Genomic DNA, 18,873 nt, shown 5'->3' on the forward strand with positions numbered 1-18,873 from the left:
TTAAGGGGAGGGGGGAGGATCCAATAAGGGTTTCTTCCATTCTCAATAAAGCAGATTATTTCATAAAGACATGCTCTCTAATATAGTGTCGAGCAAAATATACATTATAGTGCAAGTTTTATGGCATGTCCATGTAAGAGACAGGGAGCACTTTACTGTGACACATGTTTCTGCTTTAATTCCTGAAGACCCATTTTACTCCATCTCATAAATGATCACTGATGACCAAAAACCTTCTGGCACAATTTACAAACCAAATTAACTAATTTACTAATTTTATACTAAGTTTCAATGAAAAGCCCTGAAGTTTCTCCTATCCATGGATCATAATGTGAATCACTGATGGAATTGCCGACCTCTTTCTACCTATTCTAGCTATGCAGAGTTTTTGACCATCTTCAAAAATAGAACACCTAAAAGCAAATAGAAAGTTCAGAGTTATTATTTCACACAAAAATGGTGAGCATATGGAATAAATTGCTAGCTTAGACCACTGGAGCAGATAATATAATTTAGTTTAGTAGCACAAAATTTATTTCTAAAGGAGGGTGAAGATGACAATAAGGAACTATAGAAAATTGATGGCAGTGGCTTGAGAATGTCAGATAAACCCAGATGAAGATTTTTTTAATGTTCACATGGCCTCTGCCCCATCTCTTAGTATTTTTTATGTCCTTAGGATCTTTCAATTTTGTGAAAATGGATATATCTGTAATTAGCTTAGCAAAAATTGCTGTTGTATACCATAATGCATGCTATAAACTATGCGAGAATCTTAAAATGCATAATCGGGCTGCAGATGGCACTGTTAATTTCTATTACAGGCTTTAAAACCACGAGGGAGATAGTGTTTGCCTCACTGCCTCACTGTTCTACAAGAATGATTTTTGATAGTTTCCCTTACTGCACAGCTTTTCTGCAAAGTGTTTTGTCTTTTCGAAAGGCCAGAAAGAACTTACTGGCTTTTTAAAAATCTGTGAAATACTGCCAAGTGGCTCTGGGCCCTACCCCCTGCAGTCCCAAGTTTACCAGCCTTATTTCAGATGGTACAAGTATGCGTTCACGTGGAATGAAATGAGCCTTCTTCTGAGCTTTGGGAATATGTGAAAACACCAACTATCTGCTTCATACCAAATGTAGGGCATAATATAAAATTCCATCAGTGAAGATTCTTTTGAGGATGGTGAAGTTAAATAAGAAATTAAATATTAGAATACACACACACACACACACACACACACACACACACAGATTTTGCTGTTTTGCTACATGATTCTGTACTCTTTAATGGAATTTTGCCTACAATTGTGTCCATCATCTGGTTTCACCCAATGAGCTATACATTGAATTCTGTTTTTTATTTTTAGGTTTCCACAATTTTGAAAGTTCAAAATGCCTGTCAAATTCAAGAATCCCTTCTAAGCCAATCTTTCAAATGAATCATTGGTAGAGGATTGGCTTTGGAATCAGAATACCTGGTGTTGCTTCGTAGACGTTATCACTTAAAAAGTAGATGATATATAGCCTTCTAAGCATTTTATGTCTTCGCTCTCTTAACTAAAATATCTAATCATCAGGGTCATAGAGATTAAACAAAAAAATGAATATAAAATCCTTAGTAAAGTGTAAATCATATGCTAAGTTCAAAATGACTTTGACAAAGTGTCTGCTTTTGTATGTTTCTTTCACAAGAAAGTGCCATTTCCAAGCAGTACAAGCAACCTACAAAATCGATTTGCTCCAAATAAGTCACTATTCTAAGTCTGAATCTTCTCATATAATAAGCTGAACAGAACTAAAATATGTTGAGTAGGGCTATGTAAATGACCAATACAGTATCAGTAGTTTACTACCTCAATCTTGGTGATTTAATCTTTTATTAAATGTGAGTAGATGATACCAAGATTATGAGTATGTCTATTGTAGTCACTTCGATGTACAATAGACAGAGTAAACTCAATATATTTAAAACTTAACTTATTAACCCTCCACTGAGAACCTGGTCCACTTCCTCATTTAACTATTGGCTCCTGGCATTCATTTTTTAATGGTATTAATTCAACAAATTCATCCGACCAAATTTATAAAGCTCATGCTATATCCCAAACTTGTACTGAATGTTGGAGATGTAAAATAAACTAGATAGAAACTGTCTCTGTCCTCAAGGAAGTTACAGTCTGAAGAGAGAGATAACTTAAAAAAAATCCCACAATAGAATAATGAATCAGCCTTCCAAAACAAGATATTTATGACAGCTTCATTGAGATATAATTATACCATAAACTTCCCTTGCTCTTAATTTATTGACAGCAATATCCCATGCCTTATATTTCTTATCTTCAACACACTGGCTAAAAAAGTATGTGACACATTGTAACTATTCGATGAATTTTAATGAATAAATTAAAGTCAATCAATCATGGTCAATTATGATTATCAAAATCATCCCAAATACTGGCCCATGATATATTTTTTATATCCAAATAATGTGCATCTCTGTTATTGACTTATATATTCACATTGCATAACTCCAGAGAAGGATTTATATTTGCAATCCAAAGAAAGTAGTCAAAGAGCACATTGATGTATGCTTAAGAATATACAAAAGTGAGAATGTGGCCTGAAAAATCAAAAAAGAATACTTTTCACCAAGTGTCCATTATGCAAGAAATTATGAATTAGAACTCTAGAGGAGTAACATATTTGCCACATAAATGACCAAGTTTTATGGTCTGCTTTGATCCCCAAATGAGATATATGAATTTTATAGTGAAAATTATAACTTTTAATTTCAAAATTATGTGTAGCAATTATGTTATGAAAGGCACATAGTCCCTTTCTGCACATAACACTTGACGAGTAACATATTTTTCTGAGTGTTTTTCATGGTGATTCTTAATAAGATACCCTTTCTGAGGAAGATAAACAGAAACCAACCATCATCCTAATCAGGATAATAACAAGAAAAAGTACAAAAATCATGCTCACCAGAGCTTTCAACAGCACCCTGAAGCCCACCCATGAGTTGCTCAAACATTGGCTTCTGACTAGAATAAAAGCAAATTTAATGACTAAATTCAATAATGTATTAGGGCCATGTGATCTTCATGATTGTGCATATGGAAAAAGCAAAAGGCACTGATAAATGGAAAACTAGCCTAGGCAGCTGGCTCCCTTCATGCAAATAAAAAATAGAGAAGCTATACATGCAAGAATGAAGTATGAATTTGAGAAAGGGGCTGGGGGGAAGCCACTGAGAATATTAAAGACTGTTAGAAGCTGATGTTGGTGGCATTCTGGTTGTAAGACAGATAAAGAACATATTAGTCCACTCACACTGCCATAACAAAGTACCACAGACTGCGTGGCTTAAACAACAAAAATTTATTTCTTGTGGTTCCATGGGCTGGGAAGTTCAGTGTATAGGTGCTAATTGATTCAATTCCTAGTGAGAGCTCTCTTCCTGTTTTGCAGACATTGGCCTCCTGATTGTATGCTCACGTGGCCTCCTTTCTGTGCATGTGCAAAGAAAGAGATCAAATTCTATGGAATTTCTTCTTATAAAAATAGTAATCAGATCAGATTGGGGCCCTACCCTTATGATCTTATTTAATCTTAATTTCTTTCAGGATGGCCCTGTCTTCAACCAGATACAGTCACATTAGGTGTTAGGGCTTCAACATGTGAATTTTGTTTGTTGAGAGACAGAAACACTCAGTCCATAACAGCAAAGAACTTCTAAGTTCTTTGACTCTCCGCATATTGCCTTAGAAAGATCGAAGCTCATCTCTTTGCAGCAGAAACTAGCACATGGTTAAGCTGGATTAAATTTTAGTTCCATTATTTTGAGGCTGTTGCATAGGTGATACTTGTGTTCTTATATCGAAAGGCTTAAATATTTATTTATTTATTTATTTATTTATTTATTTATTTATTTTAGAGATATTAAGATTGGAATGAGAGAGCAAGATTATATAGTTTGACAAGTAGTATTTCTTCAATTTTTGTTTTTGATTATTTGGTTGGTGAAGAAAGACTGACACCAAAATGGTTTTGTCTTTTTTTTTTTTTCCAGCACTTGTAAATCTGAATTTACCTATATTTAATTTTGTGAATCATGTATTTAAATTTATAAGAAAAATTTTAATCTATTTATGTATTTAACTATATGAATGTCAGAAAATTCTAAAAGGCAGCCAAAGCAAATGCAAAGTTTTTTAAATATAAAATATTCTCGATACTATCTGAGATTTTATTTATCTACTTCTTTTAACTTTCTAGTTTTACCATTCTTGTTATATAGACAGTCATTTTGAGAGGGGTAATACTAAGAGAAAGAGTAACACTGTCCAGTCAGAAGTAGAAATACAAGCAAGAGAAGGTCAGTAGAGAAGTTTGCCTTCTGTCCATCAAAAAAGACATGTGTAAGTCCTGTCCCCCAATACTTATTTATACAACCTAGGTCTTTTCAGGTATAATCAATTTAAGATGAAGCCATACAGAATTAGGGTGATCTTTATAACATCCAGAATCTGAGAAAATAAATTTTGTTTTAAACCCTAGGAAACTAAAAAGTCATATGTTAAATAATTAATAGAGATGGTTTTTAAATATATATGGAGCAGGAAGAAAAGAAAGTGAACTAATGTTTATTGAGTACATATTATAGTCTTTGCATTAATATCTTTTAAATGTATCTCATAAATATGTATACAAATTTAGAAAATAGATATGATTTCCATTGTTAAAATGCCAGAATTAAGGCTTATAAAAGTTTAGTAACTTGCTTTCTTGTAAGAACATACTTAGTCTTTCTTAGATTGCTCCAAGGGCTACAGTGATATAATTTTGTTGACTATTTTAAATAAATATTTATTGAGCTTCAGAACTCTTTCAAGCACTAGTCTAGACACTGCAGATAAAGCAGTTTCAAAATACACAAAATATCTTCTTTAGAGGAACTTCAATATAATGGAAGCAGAAAGTTAATAAAGAAAATAAGTAGATAAAATCTATAGCATATCCATGGTAATAAGAAAATTTAAGAAGAACATAAATTTTCAGGAGTGAGATTCAATGTTCAATAAAAGTTTTACTGAGCAGGTGCCATTTGAACAAAGACATGAAAGACAAGAGAGAAGAATTGTGCAAATAAAGAGAAAAAAGCATTTTGAGCAAATATCTTTGTGAGAAGTCACATGGTGTGTGGCATCTGTGAGTGAGGCATGGCCTGGGCAGCATTCTAGTTGGACACGAGTGAGAACAGAGGTCAGAAAAATGAAAAGGACCCAGTTAGGGCAGGGTATATAGGTAATGATGTTAAAGATGTCTCCTTTATTGGGAATGAGTGGGGTACTATCAGAGATTTTTAATCAGAGGAGCAATGTGATGTCACTTATTTAGTGATAAATAATTTATGTAAAGTGGGTATATTTCGTAAGGTATGTCTCTTTTTAGTTGATAAATTGAATCCAGAGCCTTAATTCAGGTCTTCATTTGAATCATTTTAAAGAGTAGCTTCTGATGCTGATTTCAAGTCACATGCAACTATTACATTGAACTATAGAAGTGAACAGTTGGAACTAGAGCTTCTATCTGCAATAGCAAGGGGATAGATAGATGATTAGATAGATAGATAGATAGATAGATAGATAGATAGATAGATAGATAAATAGATAGATAGGTAGATAGATAGATAGATAAAGAAATGATAGATGATAGATGGATAGACAGATTAATAGATGATAGATAGATAGATATAGATAAATAGATAACACACAAAAACATACATATTTCCTCTTATTGGGTAAGCAGTTAGATTAGAAAGAAATCAAATCTTCAGTCATATCCCAAAGTGGTTGGTTTTGTTGCTTTTTTGTTTTTAAATATATCACTTCTTATTCTTTTTCTACCAGTGGATACTGGGTGTAATGGTAGTGACAAATTGTTTCATTTAGGCAATGAGGCAATGTATCATATTTTCTTGAGGAAAGATACATATCCCATAAAAACCAAGATTTAAAGTTAGATACATTTATAAATTGATATCTGCAATTTTTTTGGAAAAGAGGTCATTGTATTTTCAACTGCATCTGGGTTATCTATAACTTTTAAAGGTATTTGTAAATAAAAAGAATGTGCAGCAGCCATCAGGCTGGATAACAAGGGACCTATTTTTTTTGCTACATATAGTATGTATTTACTCTTCTCACTATTTTCATCTATGTAATCAACCTCTTTTTCCATTCTCAGTCCATGCGTTTCTAACATGTAAGCCATACTTCGTTAATTCTGAATGTAATTTTTTTCTGATTTATGATTAGTTCAAGGATACACATTCAGAATCAATAAAAGACATAGAACCTTTTCTCTGGGATTTGTGGAAGATGGTGCAAATGTTTTTGTTTTTGTTTTTGTTTTTTGACATGGAAGAATGTGAGACTAGAATCGTTGGAAGACATGTGCAGAAGTTGAAAAAGCAAAGACAGACTTAGGAATAAGGGAACCTTTAAATAAGCCTACCTTTAGTTTGATCTATCCATAGATTTCTTTGTTGCCTAGAAAATAAATTCATTTTCTAATTTTGTTGTGTAGGCCAACTTGGACTAGATTTGAGTCACTTGCAGTTGATTTGATCTACTAAATAGTTCAGAAAAAATCTGTTGTAAATACAAATCAATGCCATTCATTACCCTGAATCCCTTCTATTTGATCATTTCTTCCTCTCTATCCTTAAACTGCTACACATCCTCAAAAAGGCATAAGAGATTTTTACAGAAAATTTGCAATAAATCATATCTACAAGAAGTTACATAAGTATAATATGACACTCAGCCTATCACCACCTTTTTATTCTCTTTAGCAATACTCGTTTTGATCTGAAATTAACCAAATGATTGACTCTAATATTCCCTTTGAATACAAAGAAATTGAAATGTTTTTAAATTAAACAATAATGTCTTTCTATCAGGTACACTTATTAAATTGCTTATCATATGTGTAATCTTTCTATAGTACCAACCAAGAAAAATAAAAAGACTAAGCCTCAAAGGTCTGCCTTAAGTCCATCTTCTCCTTGTGCCAATTTTGCTATTTAAATTTCTTCTGCTTTCCCCATTTTTCTTTTATAATGGTATTTTTTTCCTGTCATGTTGCTATTTGTTGTTCATAAATTCCAAGGCATAACCAGTGCATGCAAATCGCAATGTTTTTATGAGAAGAGAGGTTTAGTGCCAGTATGAAGATTTATGACACCATATATTTTTTTCACTTGCTATTAGTCACAAAGGCATTTTAATGTAGAGATTAATTTTTAATAACTCTTCTATTTGCATCTCTGGACTTATTGATTGGAAACATGGCAATGGTGGTGCTGATCAGCATATCTTTTGTAGTCAGAGGAACTTTAAATAAGCCCTCCCATAAGGCCATACATTCTTAGTCATATTCACTGAGCCAAAAAATTCTTTGTTCTTTGAAAATGATCATAGTGGACATATTATGTGACTGACCAAAACTCTATTTAATTTTGAAGAGGCTGCATAATATATTTATTTAACAATAGGAAGAAAGAAACTCATTCTACCTTTTCTCTATTTAAAAACATATATTAAATAAATGCAAAGAGCTACAGCTTAGTAAGACCCAATCTATTTAAGAGTTTGAAGGTACCATGGTGTACCTTCTTTCATTATCCTCACTCAGTCAGAAACTAACTCCTATTGTTTTTGAAATTTGTAATCATAATATGTGTCTCAATAAAATAGTCAAGGCACTGCTAGAAATATATTATTAAATTTAATTCTCAGTGGAATTCAGTGTGCAAGAGTCCTATTTAAATGGAGAAATAAATATGAATCAATTAGAAATCAGTGCACACAAATTATAATAAACACTTTTTAAAAAGCTTTAAATGTCTAAATATATAACAACTAGGATTGATTAATGGCACATTCATAGAATGACATATTATATAGTAATTCCAGTATAGATTATAGGATAATATTAATGACATAAAAAAAAGTGATGATATTTTAAGTTAAAAAGGATTCATAGGTAAGAACTCATACTTGAAAGAAAGAATCGGAAGAAAATGCAGTCATAATAAATTATAGTAGGCTAATCATTATTATCACTTGGTGTCATGTGTGCAAGTATTTTTTCACTTTTACTTATCCATATTTTTTCATCATACACATTTTTGTATCAATGTTGGATAAATTACCTTAAAAAGTTATACTTACAGGCATTTTGAGGTATATAAGAGTAAAACATAATCAATCCTTACACTTAAGGCGCATGAAAAGAAAGATGCTCTATATGAAGGTGCATAGAAGGAGAATAAACTCCCTTGAGAGATTTGCTTTTGTAGTAATAATAGTCTTGGTTATTTAGACCAGTTTTCATGCTCCATAAAGCATGGCAACTAGAAACATTTAAAATATAAATATGTATCCCTAGAACCATAAAATAGTTACTAGCTGCTATGGACTGAATTTTGCCCTCTCCCTGCCCCCCGCCCCACCCCCCCCAAAAAAAATCATATATTGAAGCACTAGGCCTCAATTGGAGATGGAGCCTTTAGGCAGTGATTAGGTTTATATAAGATGATAAATGTGGAACCTCACGATGAGATTAGTGCCTTTATAAGAAGATACATGACAGGGTGAGCACTCTGCTATGTGATGATACAGCAAGAATGCAGTTGTCTGAAAATCAATAAGAGGGCCCTTACCTGACGTTGAACCCGTCAGCACCTTGATCTTGGACCACCCAAGCACCAGAACTGTGAGAAATAAATTTCTGTTGTTTGAGTCACCCAGTCTGTGGTATTTTGTTAGCAGCCTGAGATGACTAAGAAACTAGGAGCATGAGTAGATATTGTGTCACTATCTGAGAGAAAATGAAAATACAAAGAAATTAGGCAGCTATTAAAATTATTATTATGGAGAAAGAGTTTCCTGATCAAAAACAAAAAGAAAAAGGTAGCTAAGAGGATGCGAAAGTTTCTGGAAATCTTGCTCTGAAAAGTGTCTCAAGCTTGCAAATGATGAAGGCTTTAGTAAAATACCTCCTACTTAGTGTTGAGAACCTAAAAAGCTATAGAAGTTCTTGTGAATTGAAATTAAATCAACTTTCACATGAACTGTGACTGACCTTTGAGTCTTTTGGGTGGTCTTGAACAATCTCAAGCCTTGAAATTTAGATGATTCCAGACTGCTAGCTCTCCCAGGTATTTGTAGACTAAAATAAAATTTCATATGTACCTATACAAGGAAAAATAGCATCACTGTAGACCTCACATTACTTTGATTTTTATTTTCAAATAAAATAATCCTACAAGTCTGGTATAACTAGGCATATGAAAAGATAAAAATGATGGAAAGAAGAACCAGGAAAAACAACAGGTAACAGAAACAGACCCTCAGATACTACAAATAGTGGAATTACTATTATAGATAGTAAAAGTATACTAACTGTGCTTATAGAAATAATAGCTGACGTTAAAAATTTCAGCAAACAGTGAGAAATTATAAAAAAATTTTTTTAAAGATTTGAAAAATAACACTTAAGAAATTCTAAAAATTAAAAATGCAATAACCCAAATAAAGAATCCAGGGGACAGATTTCACTGGCAATTAGAAAAAGAAACGATTCCATATGAAGCACAGAAAAGAAACACAGAAGAGAGAATAGGAGAAAATATGTTAATAAGACCTAAGTTTCATTTGATTAGAGTCTCAGAAGGACAAGAGAAAGAGAATGGGACAAAAGCAATCTTTTTTATAAAAAGATAAGAGATGAGAACCTTTCTAAATTTATTTAGCACAATCCCTTTCAAACTATGGGTCTTAGCGAGGTCATTAAATTTGTTTAGTAGGTCTCAGTAAGTATATTTTAATTAATTATGATAATTAAAAATGGAAAATATCAGAGTTTATCATAGTAAGAGCAATCATTATTTTGGGAAATTTGTTATTGATTTGTATTATATATATTTTTATGCATGTACATACATATAAATATGCATATGTTGGATGATGCTGTGAAATGTATTTCTCATTATGTATAATATTCAAAAACCACAAAAGCTAGTACCTAGTCCCTTAGGCAACAACATATAGACAAATGTTCGATTTTAATCATATGTCCATGGAATTCCTCTCAAAATACATCTCATCTCTTTCTCTCTCCCTCTCTCTTAGTCCCTCCTCCTCTCATCTCTCTTTGCCAAGTGCTAGAAGAATGATATTTGAATAAACTAACAGTGCTAATATATAGAAAGGGTTATCAGAATACTATTAATCAAGAACCAGTCTACCTAGCTGATGCTTTTAAGGTTGATCTTACTGCTAATAAAAATGGATTGAGAAAATCAAATGAGGCACCTAAGACAGGTTAAAATTTTATAAACTGCAAAGTTGAGCCAAACTTTTAATACAAAATCACTAGGGTTTGAGTTGCACACTATTCAAACAACTTCATATGTACATGTTTGCATGACTTAGATAACAGCTGACAATGACCAATTTAACTACCTCTATTGCCCTATTGCAATACTCATGTAAACCCAATATTTAATTTTAAAAATTAAATATTTTGGGAACTGATTAAAAGTCTCTAGAATCTTAGGAGGAATTCTTACTGTCCAAAGAAAGAAATGTGATGCCCTGAGTTCAGGAGTGAAGGATAGGAGAGATAAATGAGAAACTGCCATTACAGACATAGCCTGTCTACCCTCACTATACCACATTGTCTCTTATGAGACCAGTGTGACCATAACTTTGTTTACTTCTTCCCATAGCAACATAGGGGTCAAGTCAATAAATATAAAAGTATACCTTTCTAAACCTCAATATAGTTTTTATCTATCAATACCATTTGCCAGTAGAATAAAATTAAGAAAGGATAACTGTAATGTAGAGTGGAATCACAAAAGGAAAAAAGATATTCTGGTATTTGATAATGTACACAATCATCACTGAATCAATCCTCTTTTTTCTCAGATTAGGGCATGGGGATCGAAGAAATACTGAGTAAATGGACACAATGTGAAGATGTACAATGTACAATGCATCCTGATTTAGGTCTCCAATATACAAAGACACATTCTTTCGATAATTCTTATCAACTGTTAATTCTGTTATAATTAGAAATACCTGTATATGGACAAGGTCACCCCCAAATAAATACATTTTCTTAGAGAAGGATAACAAGAGTTTTCTCATTATTCTTTATTAGAATTATATTGAAAGCATTTTGTCTTTAGTCATTTGTAGGCTTCCTTTTATTCTCCATCTTTATATTTATAGGACTAATAATCGCATTTCATTGGCATGTAGTATTCATTAAAACCATATTTGTTGGATGTCTGGAGAGATGAATTAATAAATGACTAGCTAGTTGGATACCTGGCAAAGTTTTAAAAATAAATATTCTTAAAAGCAAAGGATGAAAGTAACTTAGAAATGGGCTTCTAGGATAGAGACCATGAATAGATACATTAAAAGGATTGATTGAGGATGGCAATCTTGAGGAATTAAAAAGCCTATTTTATTTAAGAAGGAAATAGTCTTGATAAAAAATCTTAGTCATTTCCAATTCAAGAATTAAATCGTCAGGAGAGTTCCAATGAAAATGTTTGTATAGGATTGGAAATTTTTTCTGTATGTTTTATTCATTGTTTTCATATTGCACAAAATACAGAATTAATGATTTGGATAATATTTATATTCATTGTTTTCATATTGCACAAAATACAGAATTAATGATTTGGAAAAGTCATTATTTTGCAGAAAATTTGGGTAGACTAAAATATATTGGTCTCACATCTCATAAACTTTATAAATGCAATTCAATTTTTAACTTATTTATTTTTTATGAACATTTAGTTTTTCAGTCTTTGCTGAAGATAAAAAGGAACTAGTTATATACTGTAATTTGCCTATGAGGCAATGTCAAAGGAAAATCATATTTTATATAGCTAAGTGTATCATTAATATACACACAAACAACAATCATTTTTTAGTGGCAATGATCCTTTTATAAACACATTTTTTTCTTCTTGCATTCTTAATGTACTATATAGACTTTATTTTCCAAATTTCTATAACGTTTTTCAAGTTTGTATTTATCTTGTGATTTTTTCCTTATATTTTGGAGGAGTCATAATAGTTACAGAGGTTCTTGATAATATTAAAATAAAAAAAAGTCTTAAAATCTGTGAATATCATATGTTTTTAGGCATTGTTTCTGGGCAGATATCCAATATCTTAAATATATTAATTTTAGGATGTTTCCATATATTTATATTCCTAAATCCCGTATATTACATGGAATAATTTATTTTTCCACTAAAAATATTTTGCAGAAAACAAATTGTATATATGTATGTGTGTATATATATATATAATTTGTTTTTGCAAAATATTTTATGTGTGTATATATACACACATACATACATATTTTACAAAAACAAATTATATATATGTGTATGTATATACACATATACACACTATTCAGTTGTATAAAGAAAGGCAAATACTTGCAAAGAATTAGCTGGCCTTTGCAAAACTTTAACAGTTAAACTAACATCAAAAATGGTTAAAATAAAAGAGTGATCTTTGCATTTCACAAGAGAAAATGCATGCTATAGCTCTGATTTTAAATACATGTGAAACACCAGAGAAAACATACACATGCATCCCTGAGACAGAGATATAGAGATCAGAGGTAAGAAATGAATGAAGTTACAGCAGACTTGAGAAGGGTTTATGGCTCTCAGCATTGTGGGTTTTATCTCCGTATGGTTCTCAGCATTGTGGACACCTAATGCACTAGTTGTATTTGGGAGTCAATTTAAATACATCTTTTCAATGGGATTTAGTAGTGAATATAGCCTTATTTATTTGTGTAACAACAAGATAATAGCAAGGACATTTTCTTTACCTCATTCTACCTTTTACAATTACTGAATAAAGAGAATAAGAATTTTAAAGATATGGAAATATCAGTTGAAGAGAATTTTTACCCTTTTCAAAAATAGATATGCACATCAAATTTCAACACCTTCATAAAAAAAAATCCATCCTATTTACAGCTCTAATAACCCCCCATTAAATCACAGTAATCATGTGCTAGAGAACAGGTGTTTTAAATCACTAAATTTGGAAGTGGAGTGAAGTTGAAAGAGCATATTGGAAGCTTTTCATTGGCTGAATGTGGCAGCAGTTTCCATGGCAATTCTACATGCACCCTGGTTCCCAAATCTTCTTCTCACTCTTTCAAAATGCAGTGGAAAATATTATTTAGTATGAGGCAAAAAAAAAAAAAAATGGGTCAAATTATCATCATTTATTTAGCTAGCGACAGTAATAGGAATAGAGAAGACCATGTGTGGGCTCTCCTTTGCTCTGGTTTACAATTTGCTCATATTTTGTCATCTACATTCATTTATGCATATTTTCTACGCCCTCTGCTGTTAATCAACATATGTTACAAAGAAAAATACCCATAGGGCAACAGCATGTACAATAATCATTATTTATAGAGAGAAAATGCCAGTCATACAAAACACAGTCACACTTAGTATTTATGCTTAAAGTGTTACATTTTTGGATGCATTAAAAATCAATATCAAGAAATATTAACATAACACTCCAAGACCCTATGACATTTCCAGTTTGGGTTGTACATGACTTCTGTTTTCTAGAGTTAGAATTATTTCTTTAAAGTTAGAGAAGGGAGGGAGACATATTGAGAGTTTTCATTAATTGGCTCAGTTAAGAAAGGCAAAGAATGATATGGAACACATATGTGGCATGGAATCCTTTTAATGCAACTCTGCACAACAAGAAGCAAAGCCTCTTTAGATTGTTAACTTGTAAGAATACACTGGCACAGGGGGCACTATGAAAGTTGAGTATGACTGAGAAAAGGTGTAGAGCCACAATCTGACAAAATTTAAACAATCTGGTACTATTTTCTACTTATGGCAAATTACGGTTTTAGTTTATAACCTATGAAGAGAAATAAACAGCCATGCTGCGACTCTGGGATTTAGTGAATCTCTGGAGACAGAAAAGAATAAAGACACTTTAGGGACAGAGATAGCAAAGGGCTAAAGAGCAGAATTAAGAGTTTCCACTTATGATTACTTCACTGAGGAATTTAGAAAAATAGCCCTGATGTGGAACATATGGATTTAAATTGAGAGTGCCCACTGAAGATGAGACAGGATAATAATCCTTAAGTTTAGACTATTTGGACCTAAGAGAGGCACCAAATTGGAGATGAAACTAGGAGAATTTGGTAAAAACAAGCAGTCATGTAAATCAGGATAAATTATGTAAGGTAAGACTCTATCTCGGATTACACTTACATAGAGCTTGTGCCTTGAAAATTGTTCTACCTAAATGCTTAAGTTGAGTATCTCAGAGAGTGGTAAATAAACCCAATCTTTGAAATCAGAATTCAAGTTTTAAATTTTGACTAAGTCAGCAAAACTAAGTTACTTCTCATCTCTAAGTCTCAGTTTTCTATTTTGTAAAATGGGAATGAGTATAATAAATCTTGCACTTATAATATAAATTAAATAGCATTTAAGTTTTCTGTGAAGATTAAAGAAGATAATATGTGTTGCTACATATACAAAGTCAGTACTTACTATATTTCCCTTTATTGTCTTCTGTTCCTCTGACTCCTTATCTGACATGCTATGGTAAATGAGTACAGTATAATCAGAAAGAAAAAGCTGTGAATTACAATGGTGAATCATTTTATAATATTTCCTCCCTACCACCCCTGCCACTCGCACCAAGTAGTAAATACTGCATTAGAGAAGGTAGTGGGATTTATCAAGGTGGAAAATTGGCTTATGACTGTCCTATACCTGGAACTGTTCTTGCTGACCTTTCATCAATTTGGCTTACACTGCTTTTCTGTTTTTGATAATAAATGCCTAGTTCTTCAGAGAGACTGACTATACCTTCTCGTCTTTGGAATTGGGATATGGGATTACTGGGATTTCCCAAGTTCTGATTGTCAGTTATCTCATGTCACTTTTATAGGTGTGTAGAGTTGGGTCTAAAAGTAGTGATGAAAGTAGGTTGTTAGCTTTTCTTTTACTGACCAAACAGTTTCTCCATCAACTCCAATATCCACACTATGATCTCTGGAACTTAAATGCAAGAGACACAACAGAAAATTTATATTTCATATTCCTAATAAGGTTACAATCCTAAATCTATGCTAGCAATTCTAGCCTCCTTATTTAAAACATAGAACCATATTTAATCTTTTAACATCTTTTATCTCTCTATTTTTCCTGAGCCCTGTCCTTCTTTTGATAACTTCCAAAACTTAAGAACTTAGAAGCCATTGTCTTACAAATTCTCAAGTATTACTACCTCACGAAAATTATTCCAGAAAGAGAAATGTATATAAAAGCACAGGAGAAAAAGCTTTTTAAAGCCTCTTTCCCACTGACACTGAAAGGTTTTACACCCTAGCCCTAAGGAAAGGGATGTGCTATTCCATTTTTTAAGGAGGCTCCATTGTGTTTCCTCTAAAAAGTTAGCTGAGAAATTCAGGGAGGATATTTATAACAAGTTATGGCTCTTCCACTCAGCATATTTCTCTGTCTCTCTGTCTGTGGTTAGAGAAACATCACATCAGAAGAGAGCAATTAATTCTTCTTATCTCAGCTTCCTTAACAAGTTATCTAATTTTATTTTTGGAAGAATATGGTTGATACACATGGCCTTCTCAGGGCAATTAATCTGAGAGATCATGGGGAAGTATGAGGAGTACGATGTGCAGGGGAGAGCCTGGGTGGGATTCCCACATCCCCCACTACCCTCCACAAATACATGCAGAATCATACCTTACTGATAGCTCTTGTCTTTGTAAGAATAAGAGGCTTCATGGGTATATACAGATTCCTGAAGGACCCCTCACCACTCTGCACACATTGCTGCAGAGGAGATTCCAAGTGAAACAATATTGCAAATGTGATTTATTGTAATCTCCTATATGTCTATGTGTTTTTATAGTACTTTAATACATATTTCTTTTATATTGTTCATATATTTGTACTGAAGTTATTTGATTGCCTCTATCTCTTTTACGTTCTTGAAAGTCCAGAAGGGCAAGGCATCTGTTTCTGTTTTAAATTTTCAACATGTGTCTGAATCCATTAACAAACATTTATTTAGCAACTTCTAAAAAACATACTGAGCTACAAGATAAATAAAACAAGATCCCTTCTTTTTTAGACTCACACTGGTAAGCCATTTAGAGCACTATGTGCCAAAGGTGTTGTTTTTCATTTAAGCATTAACTTCGAGGAGGAAATATTTTATCCCATTTAACATACATAAAAACCAAGAATCAAAGAGAATTTTAACCCAAGGCTTTCTGAAAGAAATCCCAGAGAGGTGAGAATAGAATGCTTACAAAAAAAAAAATCTAAAAATCCATCAAATATTTAGAAAAAGAGAAAGTGGATTTAGAAATCCTGAAAAAGAAACAAGCAAACAAACAAGCAAAAAAAAAACCAAACAAACGAACAACAACAACAAAAAAAACCACACAAGATGTCAATAAAAAAATGACACTAAATGAGTTATCAGAAGTTCTTGCTTTATTTAAAATGCTATCAAGTTGGTTAACTGGCAGGTACTATGCTTTTCTGAGATGCACATGTTCAATAAGAAAGAACGAACTTTGGTATATCGGTGTGTTTAACCCACTATTTAACATACAGTATAATAATCAGTTCCAAAGCTGTGAGATGAAGCAGCAGATATTTCTTACACTTTTATCCTACTCTTTAGGAAATATTTTCATACCATATAAAAAGTAGCCAAAGAAACATCTCCCTTTATTTTCTGTATAGCAATTGACATGTATTGTGCGCTAGAAGTCTACTTACTTCCCAACGTAGTATTAAGACAAGAAATTACAAATGTCATTTATTCCATTTCCACTACTATTACTCAGTTAATGGTGTCATACTAAAAATGTACATATTATTCCAGTTTCAAATTTGATGTTTCAGAACTCTTTGCACTGTCTAGAAATTTCAGTTTCAAGATCATTTAAATATACTTTTATTTGTAGAGTTAATTATGAATGCTATTGATTCACCCACAACTATGAGGACAGTATAAGATCTTTGTTGTTTCTGAGCTGGTTTCTCTTAAAAATAAGAATAATGCTTTTGTGCATTTTACATGTATTTTAGTTTTATAGAACTATAAAAGTATTAGATTCTTTCCAACTATACTCTTCTTTCACTGGTCTTTGTGTCACTTCCCCATAATTACTCCCATTTATTAATACGTACCATGTTGAAAGCAGCAAGCTTAGTACACAGCTTTCACCTCCTTATATCAGACTTAAGAACAATCAGTAAAGTTTCTCTGCCCATTGTCAGAGAGGCATGAGGTGAAGTGAAAAGAGCGCAGTCTCTGAGTTTAATTCACCTCAGTCCAAACCCAACTTTGGCATTTTCTATCTGTAAGATTTTGTGCAAGTTATTTAAACTTACAAGCCTCAGATTTGTTTTTCTTCAAAAAGAGAAAAATGTACTATTCTCTAGGTGTTTTGTGTGAGAGATATATGAGATATATGTGGAGTTCCTGGCCTACTACCAGAGCCAAGTAGCTGTTAAATAAATGTTAATTCCCTCCTTTTCCTTATTTCTCACTTCCGAGCCAATGTATCTACTTTTTTTAAAGAGCCGGTGAATAGGGGCATGCCCTCTAGCATTTGGAGAAACCAAAGGACATTCTGGAACACTTGGCGATTTTGGATTTGCCATTTAGCTTTCACAAAGACAGATCTTTTACTTACAAAGTGGACTCTGACCTTGGATGTGTGTCAATGTATTTAAAGCATTGGAGAACTTGGCCCTTAATATTTATTAGCTGAATCTCAAATAGTAATCACTAGATTCTGTAGAAAGAGGATTCTACTAGCTCTTTGACTTTAGCCAAGACACATGGTTGATATGTACAGTTTCCTAATTAGCAAAATGAGATATTAAGTAATATCAAGCAGGGCATGATGGAGATCCATGGCACTGACGTTCCTTCCAGAGTCTTTAACAGAAATATCTGATCTTTTACAAATCTCCTTCCTTCTGGGATGGAGTCTCAAAATTCTCTTCAACAGTGCAGTTGTGTTGGGGATGTAAACTGATTGTTATTTGTCAGTACTTGGGTTATTGATTTCTTTAGCTCTCTTCCAACTTTTAATTGCACATTCTGTGATTATTACAATAAGACTCATTTGTTATACTGTGTTAGAGTTATATCCTTAAGAGTCAATCGAAAGAGTATGGCTCTTTGTCCCAGCCTACTGTGCTCTTTTATTCTTCTGTTTGCTCTATAAAGATTATTAACCATAAAGCAGTCAAAATATGTGGAATGAATGCCAAAAATTATGATTAGTTTATAATCAAAGATCTACAGTCCTTATTCTGGCAGTAATTACACAAAACAATTGGCACTTCCGGAAATTATAAAACCATGTCTTATAAAGAGGAAAAAATGCTAATATTTTCTCTATAAAAGGATAACATTCAAATAACTGAAACAGTGATATCGAATCACTGTGATAAAATTGAGCAAGAATGAAGACTGCTCACAACTCGTCCTTGCTATATGCCCATTATATTTCACATTATCATTTAAGCTGTCATTCTATTGAACTTTCTTAAGCTGTAGATTTTGGATTAGAATCATCAGAGGGGGTCAATATTCGGCTCTCATTATTTAGTCCTGGATTGTTTCTATCCAGTATATAGTTCAATGGATTTTGATAACTATCTCAGGTGTTCGCAATGCAGTATCATAAAAATTTCCCACA

The sequence above is a fragment of the Rousettus aegyptiacus genome, unplaced genomic scaffold, assembly GCF_014176215.1.
Source record: "Rousettus aegyptiacus isolate mRouAeg1 unplaced genomic scaffold, mRouAeg1.p scaffold_m13_p_3, whole genome shotgun sequence".
Classification (NCBI taxonomy): Eukaryota; Metazoa; Chordata; class Mammalia; order Chiroptera; family Pteropodidae; genus Rousettus; species Rousettus aegyptiacus.